This window comes from Elephantulus edwardii, unplaced genomic scaffold, assembly GCF_000299155.1.
Source record: "Elephantulus edwardii isolate Elephantulus edwardi_28Jun2011 unplaced genomic scaffold, EleEdw1.0 scaffold00031, whole genome shotgun sequence".
In the NCBI taxonomy this organism is placed as follows: Eukaryota; Metazoa; Chordata; class Mammalia; order Macroscelidea; family Macroscelididae; genus Elephantulus; species Elephantulus edwardii.
Window position 1 is genome coordinate 7,366,648 of NW_006399781.1, and position 9,914 is coordinate 7,376,561.

The 9,914-nt window shown below is 44.1% G+C and overlaps 1 pseudogene; it reads right to left on the reverse strand.

Annotated features, from left to right (window-relative positions):
* Positions 1 to 7,754, reverse strand: part of LOC102871846 — a 28,883-nt pseudogene extending 21,129 nt beyond the window's left edge.
* Positions 7,755 to 9,914: the final 2,160 nt, after the last annotated feature.

Genomic DNA, 9,914 nt, shown 5'->3' on the forward strand with positions numbered 1-9,914 from the left:
GCTTTGTCATTCCGTGCTGCCTTTTGGAATCTTCTGTTCAGCTCTTTAGTGTCTTGGATTCTTCCTTGTGCTTTGGCTTCTCTACGTTCCAGTGCAATCTTCAGAGGACTCTATGGTACACAATACAATAACAACATCAATGGACTGCCAGGAGAACAAACAGGTTTATCCTAGAGAAAGTGAAACCAGGCTGCTCCTTGGAAGCAAGGATTTTGAACCATCATCTGACCAGTCCTTGGAGAGAGACATCATGCTTGGCAGGGTGGAAGGAGAGCACAAGAGAGGAAGACCCTGGATGAGATGGATTAACTCAGTGACTAGGGTAATGGGGGTGGGGCTGTCAAGACACCTAGGTTCTATACTGAGTTTGGGTCAGGATAGAGCAGGGTTCAGAGCTGTTGTACATAGGGTCACTATGAGTTCCAAGGGAATCCACAGCACATGACATCAACAACATGCCCGATGGGCTCAAGGGTGTCTGGAACACTTAAGGATGGCACAGAATAGAACAGGGTTCAGATCTGTTTGTTGGGTCACTACAAGTCATATACAACTTGATGACATCTAACAACAGCAAGGACATGCCTCTACCTTTAGTGTTGGTGGCACAGAGCTGCTAATTGTTGAGCTGCTAAATGAAAGGTTGGCAGTTCAAATGCATTACCTATACTTCTCTCAGTCTCAGAAATCTGAAGAAGGATCAGAATTGATTGGATCCACCTCGGGGGTTTTGTTTTCTGGCCCCATCACAACGGTACTGGGAGAGTGGAGCAACACCGACACACCTAGGCTGATTGCTTAATCAATATGTTATGATATTTATTAATTCATTCATTCATTGCGACGATTGTTTTTATCTCTTCAAACCCATTGTCTCTTTAAGCATTAGCTTACCTCCACTCCCTAAGGGAAAGCTTGCTAGGCCATATCAGGTTAACTGATAGACAACATTTCACAAGGACAAGAAGTCACTTTTGTTGACATCTTCACCCTCAGTACCTCACAGTCTGGCACAAACTGACAAAACACAGGATAAAAAGGCAATAGAATCTCATCAAATATTATTCGTCTGTGGCCGTAATAGAAGTTGAAGTCAGTAGCCTGGGTTCACTTATGAATTTCTCTATCCTGCTTGGGCTGGCATCATGAAGGGTTTTGGAGTCAGCTACTGGGTCTATTATTCATTCATTTAAAAAAGTACTCTCACTCCCATGTTTTGTTTTATAACATTAATTACAATACTCACAATGAATTCACACTCTTCCCACTTCCTCTCTGTGATTCTCATTTCCATTTATCTTCCTATTTTACTTCTTCCCTCCCTTTGGACTTTATTCTTGGCCAAGAAATACCTTTTGTGCATACGCTGAATGCAATGCAGTAGTAGGCTTGCTATTGAGGCTATAGAAGGAAATTGATTTTTTAAAAATGACATTAAATATGTAATGTTAAATGGAGAAAAGATTGATGTCAATAACTTCATTTTACTTAGATTCACAATTAACACCGTGGTATCAGCAGTGGAGAAATCCAAGAAAGCCACATTAGTGTAGGGCGTGCCTTAAACCAAAACAATCCAACAGATTTGTCTCCTTTCAGTTGTGATTGTTGTTGTTGTGTACTGTAGAGTGGGAACTGACTCCATAGCTGAATCAGTGGCAGGTTTTCAGAGGCAGTTAATCACACAGAGGCAATTGCCCATTCTTCTCCGGTGGAGTAGCTGGTAGCCTTGAACCACGTGCCTTTGGGTTTGCAGCAGAGCTGCTTGCCACAACGTATCTAGATTTTTAATGGCAGTGTTAAGCATTTGTATTGATCCTGATTGCTAACTTGTTGCTGCATTGGGCAAGTTTGCTGTCAAGGACCTTTTTAAAGAGCAAAAGAGCAAGGACGTCATTTTAAAGGCTGAGGTCCATTTGGCCTAAACAACACTATTTCCAAGTACTTCCTATGTATGTGAAAGCTGAACAATAAAAAAGGAAGACTGAAGAAGAAAGGATGCTTTCCCACTGAGGTGTTGGGCAAGAGTATTGACTATGTCATGGACTGCCAAAAGAGTAAACAAATCTATTTTGGAGAATGGGCATGTGAAGGCAAAGATGGTGAATAATGTTTATCTCATTACCTGGGACATTACCTTGGACATGGCGTCAGGATGTACCAGTCCTTGGGAGAAGACAGCATTCTTGGAACAGTAGAAGGTCAGTCAAAGAAAGGAAGACCCTCAACAAAATTGATTGACACAGTGACTGCAGGTTCCCATCTATTGTTTGCTTTTTGTGGTTTTTTTAAAAAATTATTATTAATTTCAATGAAAATTTACAGAGACTTTGGATTTCCATTCATCCATTATTGCACTTTTCCCTCTTGGAAAAGTAAAAGAAAAATTCTTTCATTGTTCTACAATCTCTTCCCCCCAGGTCCACTCCACTATATAGCTTTCACTCTGGACTCCTGTCATGACAAAAATACCTAATAATTTTCCCTCTTAAACAGTTTTCTCCCTCATCTGTTTCAATACAGTACACATTGTTGAACCCGCCCTTCTCAGTCTCCTCCCAACCCCGATGTCAGTCCTGTTTTATAAACAGTGGCACCATACAATATCTGTCCTTTTGTGACTGAGATACTTCATTCAGCATAATATCCTCCAGGGTCACCCATTTTGAATAATATTGCATGAGTTCTTTGTTTTTCAATGCAGCGTAGTATTCCACTGTGTGAATATACCACAGCTTCTCTATCCATTCGTTTGTTGATGGGCACTTAGGTTGTTTGTAAAGTTGTTATAAGCAGACTCAACAGTTCCTAAGAGCAACATAAATCCAAAATATCAATAACACATATGTGAAGTGTTAAAAAAGGATAATGTGAACTTCCCTAAACCCAGGTGTTTATATAGTAAAGAAGAATGATTAAAAGGAGTTTCAGTAGATCTGTCTTGGAGTAAGTGCAGCCAGGATGCTCCTTAGAGACACAAATAGTGAAATTTGTCTCATGTTGTGCATGTTGTCAGGAGAGGCCAATCCTTGGAAAAAGATATCACTCTGGGGAAAGTAGATGGGTCAGAGAAAGAGAGGAAGCCCCTCAACACCATATACAGACACATGACTGTAACAGTGGGTTCACACATGGCAGAGATCAGACGGGTGGTACTGGATAGGGGAAGGTTCAGGTCTGTTGTTACAGGGTTACTAGGAGTTGTAGTTGAGGTGATGGCACCTATCAACAAGAACAACAACCACCCGGGAGCTGTATGCGTCCCAAATTTTCTGAGCTTCACTTTCCACATCTGTCCAAATGGTTAAGTAATAGCTCCTATTATTTGTAAGGACCTTTGGTAGCATGATGGTAAAGGCTCGGAGGCTAGGTGAAAGGTACTCTGCAGGAAAAGGATGCGATATTCTGCTTCCTGAAGATCAGCCTTGGAAACCCTATGGGACAGAGAGATTTGACTCTCTGGGGTTGTTACAAGTTGGAATCAACTTGATGGCGTCATAAGCATTTGGTGTTATAGTTGGCACACATAAATTAAAACTGTTGTTGTTATTAGGTGTCACTGAGTTTTGTCTGGCTCACTGAGACCCTCTGAACACGAGATTTGAACTCTTTCCTATCCTGTGCCATCCTCATCATCTCTGACATTTTGAGCCCATTGCTGCAGTCACTGTATCAATCCATCTTACTGAGGTTGTCTTCTCTTTTGCTAACCTTTCCAAGCATGATGTCCCTCTCCAAGGAATAGCCTCTCCTAATAACATAATCAAAATATGTGAGACAGAGCTTTGCTATTCTTGCCTCTAAGGAGCACTCTGCTTGCAATTTCTCTAAGACAAAGGCATGCATTCATCTGTCTTCCTTATTCGTTGTTCAGCTTATTCATTCATTGCACAGCAAATGATTGAAAAAACTATGGCTAGAATCGGGATCACCTTGATCTTTTAACTGACATCATTGCTCTTTAATACTTGGGAGAGGTCCTTGACAGTTGTTGTTGTTATGTGCCGTTGAGTTGCCTGTGTACAACATCCCTAAACCCTGCTCTATCTTTTGCCAATCTTATTGTCTCCAACACGTCTATCCCCATTACCCGAGTGACGGAATCAATCTATCTCATCAAAGATCTTCCTCTCCTGCACTGTCCCTCCACCCTCCCAAGCATAACATTCCTCTCCAAGCATGACATCACCTCGTCCCACCTTGCAACATGTCCAAAGTACGTCAGACGAAACTTCAGAATCCTTGCCTCCAAGGAGCAGCCTGGCTTCTTCACCCTTTCCAGGACAAACTTATTTGTTTTCCTAGCAGCCCATGGTATATTCAATATTCTTCTCCAACACCACAGCTCAAAGGCATCAACTCTCCTATCATCTCTAGTCATTGTCCAGCTCTCTAATGCATAGCAAGTAATTGCAAAGACGTGGCCTGTATCAGGTGCACCTTAGTCTCCAGACTAGACCTCTCCAATGCCATACCTCTCCAGATCTCTTGACTATGGTTCCAAGGGTGTAGCTTGTGGATCCAAGTAAAACGAAATAGTTGACAATTTCAATCTTTTCTCCATCTATCCTGATATTGATTATTGGCCCAGAGGTGAATGATTAAGTAAATAAAAGTTGTTGTTGAGTGCTGTAGATTCGAATACTCATAGGGAAGTTCTGCTGTCCTAACTGTAAGGTGTTGAGCAGCCAAGCTAAAGGAGCGCAGTTCCAATCCACCAGCCGCTCCGAGGGAGAAGGATGAGCATCTCCTCTGGTTTGATTTACTCACTCTGAAAACCTGCCGGGGGTGGAGGGTGGAGCGATTTTTCAGAGAGAGTGAGTTGCTTCTAACTCAATAGTACACAACAAGAACAACGAAATTACTGACGGGAACTCTGGTAGCCTAGTGGGTACAGAGTTATGCTACAAACCGCAAAGATAAGAAGGTTCAAATCTACCGGCTACTCTGCGGGAGAAAGATGGGCAATCTCCACGCGATCGATTTACAGCCTCTGAGTCAGTTCCTACTCCACGGCAACAAGTAAAACAACAAATTGCTATTATTGTGTTGTTGCGACTCATAGCAACCCTATGTACACTAGTTCTGAAACCTGTCCTTTCTGAGCGAGTCTCTGTCTCCAACCGACCTAATCCCATTTCTCCAGTCACTGAGTCAATCCATCTCACCCTAGGTCTTCCTCTCCTGCACGGTCCCTCCACCCTTCCAAGCATGATGTCCCTTTTTAAGGACTGGTCCTGTCTGGCCACATGCCAATAGTAGGTGAGATGGAACCTCAAAATTCTTGCCTCCAGGAGGTAGCCTGGTTTCACCCTCTCTAGGACAGACCTGTTTGTTCTCTTGACAGTCCACGGTATGTTCAACATTCTTCTCCTACATTGATCCTTCTTCTACCATCTTTAGTCATTGTTCAGCTCTCGGATGCATAGCACATAATTGCGAAGACCAAGGTCTGGATTAGGCACCTTAGTCTCCAGACTGACACTGGTGCTCTTCAGTACTCTGGAGAGGTCCCTGACAGCTGACCTAAGCAATGCAATTCGTCTTTTGATTTTTATAAATATCATACCTGAGCCTGGTATTCACATCGTGATTCCAGTAAAGGACAGGTGAGGGCTCCCCTGCAGGAGCCGACGCCCCCACATCTTTCAGGAAGCGCAGAGGGCAGGTTCGACACAGGCCCCGCCCACACCCCTGCGAGCCCCGCCCACGAGGTCGCGCGCGCCGCCGCAGCCGTCCCGCAAGCGCGCGCCCGGCCCCGCCCCTGCTGTGACGTAAGGGGCGGAGCGAGGCGGGCGGGCTCACTGCTTCCGCAGGTTCTGGGGTCGCTGGGGCCTCGTTGCGGGGGGACCTCCCGGGCTTCGCCCACTCTTCTCTCTTTCTCTGTACCCCCTCGCAGCACTTGGCGGCCTGAGCTTTAGCTAGAGACCTAGAAAAAAGGTGAGTGTTGGCGGGAGCAGGATGGGCCCGGCCGGGCGCGCGCCTCCTCGCGGGGCATTGTCTGGGCGGGGGCGGCGCGGGCACGTGCGCCCTTCCCCCACGCCGGCTGGCCGGACCGGGGCCGGACCCCGCGAACTCCCAGAGCCGAGGGGTGGCCGAGGGACGGGAGCTGCAGAGAGGAGAGGGTTCGGAGCCCGCGGCTGCGTTCAGGGTGAGCGTGCATGTCGGGGAGTCTGAGAAGCGGGAAGCGGCATTCTGGGGGGGTGTGCGGGGAGAGGTCTTTTTCCTGGGGGCGCAGAGCGCTCCCAGGGTTCTGCTCGGTCCTTGGAGCCACTGCGACCGAGCTTTCAGTGTGGTACGCCCGCTGGCCAGTTAATGGGATTGGAGACAAGATTTGTTTGGCCCCAGCAAGTTGAAGATTTACCCAAAGAACCTTGGAATCGCCCTCCAACCTGTCGACATCCCTGTTTACTTACCCCTTCTCTGAAGGATTTAGAAAGGTTGGAGCCAATTCCAGGGATGGTGCCAGAGACAGACGTGGGAGACCAGGGGCTGGAGTGGAACCCTGAGGAAAGTGTGTTCTTGGAAGAAAGGCTGGGCTGCTTTGATGGGTTGTAGCCAGATTACAGAAGATAGAGCCACATTGTTTCTTTTATTTTTGCTCTGTTAAAAATCCCAGTTCTATTTAAATGAGGCATCATTAATAATCCCACAGCCCTGACATACCCATTACGTTTTGATGTTTGCTAATGTTTTCATCTCTGCACTTTTAAGTTAGAGTTTTCATATTTCCGTTCCTCTTATTTAACATGCAAAACTTAAATACACCTTACAGTATCCAGCAATATAATTTACTGTTTTTGAAGCAGTAGCAAATAATAGTTGCAGAAAAACTTTTATTTAAAAAAAGACAGTTTTAAAAAATACAAGCTAACCAACAAAAAGTACGTGTAGTTTAACTGTCTAGAGACATTGTGATAGGTTGTTTATTATTGTATACTCTTTCAGAGGAGGTTTGGTTGCACTGCCAAACCAAAGGCAGGTGGTTCAAATCTACCAGCCACTCCTCCCATGTGATTTATAGCCTCTGAAAACTTACTGGAAAATCAGCTGAGTTGGTTCAAACATGCTAGCACTGAGTTGTGTACCATTTCAAATACAGGGACAGAATTTCCTAATTAGAAGTATAGGTACTGTATTGTTTTTAAATAGAAAACGTCTGGAGATTTTGTAGAGGAAAAATAGCGTAATGTGACCGCTATGTGGAGAAAGAGGCTAAGAGTGGAAGTTGGGAGATCAGCCAGTGTGCTCTTTTCTGGAACTTGAACAATGGAGGAGGAGAACAGAAGAGTTAAAAGTGTTTGGTAGGTAGAATGACCAGAACTAGGTGATAGTTTTTGGCCCATAAGTGAAAGGGTTAGGGAAATGTTTGTTTTCTAATTTCTGTTTTGTGCAACTGAGTGTATGGTGGTTAAATTTACTGAGAAAAGAAAGGAATTTGAGGTGCAAAAAAAAAAAATCTGTTTTGGACATGTTAAATTTGAAATTCATGTTAGTTGTCAAGGCAATTGTATGTACAAATCTAAAACTCAGAGAGAAGAGAAAACTAGGGTTAGTGATAAAATTTGGTAGCAATCCTATAGGTGATATTCTATGAGCTTCTTGGGGGAAAAGAGTTTAGGAGAATGAAAAGGGCTCCTCAGACACTCCATCATTTTAACAGATCTTCATTTAGAGACCTGCTAAAGGAAGAAAGGGGCAGAGGTGGTTCAGTGGTAGACTTCTCACCTTACATATGGAGGATCTGCCAGCATATCTTAAGCGCAGCCACCACTTGGCATTGCCCGTTTGTGTGTTTGCTGTGATGTTGAACAGGAGTCAGTGGCGCTTCCAGACCAAGAGAAATATCTGCTTCTGAAAATAAGCATTGAGAACCCTATGGGTAACAGGGATCCAGTCCTGATCATGAGGGTGGTGCAGGACCAAGCAGGATTTGGTAGTGCTTTATTCTGTTGTGAATGAGGTGACAGGAATTGGGAGCCAACTTTATGCAGCCAACAGTGGAAGAAGGTAGAAATAGCCAGGAAAATAGGAAGAAAAAGTAGAGAATTCAAGAGAGGTAGAAGATAGGGAATTGGACCTCTGAATCCATGCTCCTGGGATGTTTAGGTAGCTGGTCAGTTGTATTTAGCAGCACAGTTACTGGTTTTGGCAACTGGTTTTACTAACTAGAGTTCTAGAAGTGGGAGATGGGAAGTCAGATTAATAGAATGAGAGGTGAAGAAGTGAAGGCAGTGTTATAAAAGAGCCCCCTTTTCAAGACCTTTCATTCCATTTGCTTATAACTGATGGATAAAAATGTGGCTTATTTTAATTTTTTATTTCTAGAGAAATTTAAGAAATCTGTGTTTCCACATTTGTTTCATAATTATTGATGTTTCCATGTCAATGATTTTCTTTATGTTTGTTGTTTTGTAATTAATTAATAAGAGCTCTATAGGAATGAATCCTTCAATATGGATTGAGACTCAATGTCAAGAAAAAGATTCTCAAGACTGGACCAGTTGGCAGCATCAGGATGGATGGTGAAGAGATTGAGATTGTTCACAGCTTTAGTCTGCTTGGCTCCACAGTCAACACTCTTGGCACCAGTAGCCAAGAAATCAAAAAAACATATTGTGATGGGAAAGTCTGCTGTTAGGGACCTCTCTAAAGTACTGAAGAGCAGTGGTGTCTCTCTGGAGACTAAAGTGCGTCTGATACAGGCCATGGTCTTTGCAATCACATGTTTTGCGTCAGAGAGTTGGACAGTGACTAGGGAGGATAGAAGGAGAATTGATACCTTTGAGCTGTGGTGCTGGAGAAGAGTGTTGAATGTACCACGGACTGCTGGGAAAACAAACAGATTCTTCTTGGAGAGAGTTAAGCTGGGGTCTGCTCCTTGGAGGCAAGGATTCTGAGGCTTTGTCTGACATACTTTGGTCATGTTGTAAGGAGAGACCAGTCCTTAGAGAAGGACATCATGCTTGGGAAGGTGGAGGGCAGGCACAGGGGGGGAAGGTCCTCTAGGAGATGGATTGATTCGGTGACCAGGGTAATCGGGATGAGTGTGTCGGAAACAATGAGATTGGCATGGGACAGAGCAGAGTTTAGGGCTGTTGTACATAGGGCTGCTATGAGTCACAAGCGACTCGATGGCACATAACAACAACAACATAGGAATGAAATTAAATGTAGCTTGCAAAGCTTGCCGTTTCCCCTTTTTTTTCTTCAGCTTTAAATGTTTTCTCAATTCTTTAAAGTACTATACTGAGGTAATTGCTGATATTCTTCCTTTAAACTTCTAATAGCGCAGTGGATATACTATAGTTTGCCATAGATTATTTCCATTTTTTTTTTCTTTTTTATAAAATATATAGAAGAAGGGTAACTAAAGTGTAAGGTGCAGATCTATGATAACAGTTCACATTAATGACAATCTGCCCTAGAAAAATTTCCTTAGGCCAGTGTTAACACAGATGACACAGCTTACTTGCTGAAAATGAACACTTGAAGCACTTACTAATGAAGTTCAAAGACTGTAAACTTTAGTGTGGATTGTTGTTGTTAGGTGCCGTGAGTCACCTGCGACTCACAGGGACCCTGTGTGTAAATCCTGCTCTGTCCTGTGACAGTCTCACTGGCTCTGACACACCCACCCCAATTACCCCAGGCACTGAATCAGTCCACCTCATAAAGGATCTTCCTCTCCTGTGCTGTCATCCCTCCACCCTCCCAAGCATGACATCCTTCTCCGAGGATTGGTCCCCCCTTGCAGCATGTCCAGAGTATGTCAGATGAAACTTCAGAATCCTTGCCTCCAAGGAACAGCCTGGTTTAACCCTCTCTTGGATGAACCTGTTCATTTTCCTAGCAGTCCATGGTATAGTCAGTACTCTTCTCCAGCACCACAGCTCAAAGGCATCAATTCTCCT